The sequence below is a fragment of the Trypanosoma cruzi genome (assembly GCF_000209065.1).
Source record: "Trypanosoma cruzi strain CL Brener chromosome Unknown tcruzi_1047053471427, whole genome shotgun sequence".
Classification (NCBI taxonomy): Eukaryota; Euglenozoa; class Kinetoplastea; order Trypanosomatida; family Trypanosomatidae; genus Trypanosoma; species Trypanosoma cruzi.
Window position 1 is genome coordinate 1 of NW_892400.1, and position 710 is coordinate 710.

The following is a 710-nucleotide window of genomic DNA, read 5'->3' on the forward strand; positions in this document are numbered from 1 at the left end:
GCGCCATCACTGATCGCCGTACTAACGAGGCCTGTGGCCGCTTAACTTCCAAATCGGACGGGATGTGGTGCACTCGGCCAAGTATGGTCGTACCCGGCGACGCGCCACGCGATGCGCAGCCGCCCGCCCGCCGGCGACAGGCAAGCCACGGAAGAGCCGCGGGAGATGATGAAAATAGAAAAAAAAACGGTAGGAAAAAAGGCAAGAACAAATTTAAAAATGAAGCTCCGCAGGCCCTTTTCCGGATTTTGCCATGAAGCCTCCGGACGCCTCGCTTCCCCACATGTGGCGCGGAAACTGCGTCAGTAATTTTTCTTTTTTGCTGCGGCGCCCGCGCGCTCGGAGAGCCCACCCACCGCCCGCCCCGGCCCGGTGAAGAAGCGACAGGCGGCATCGCGAAAGCAAAAACAATTATAATGATTTTTCTACCTGATGATGCCGGCCACCTCAACCTAGTGCCAGGGTCTTGCGGTCTTCGCGAGAAGGAAAATAAGCATCTAGCGCCCTTCCTCGGAGTGCGTGGATGTGGTGCACTCGGCCAAGTATGGTCGTACCCGGCGACGCGCCACGCGATGCGCAGCCGCCCGCCCGCCGGCGACAGGCAAGCCACGGAAGAGCCGCGGGAGATGATGAAAATAGAAAAAAAAACGGTAGGAAAAAAGGCAAGAACAAATTTAAAAATGAAGCTCCCGCAGGGCCTTTTTCGGATT

At 57.2% G+C, this 710-nt stretch overlaps 1 non-coding gene across 1 annotated transcript; it reads left to right on the plus strand.

Moving 5' to 3' along the window:
- Tc00.1047053471427.10 lies at window positions 1-95 on the plus strand. The gene has a single exon (XR_008254817.1). It is a non-coding gene; the product is annotated as a 5S ribosomal RNA (M5), 5' partial (ribosomal RNA).
- The last annotated feature ends 615 nt before the right edge of the window (window positions 96-710 follow it).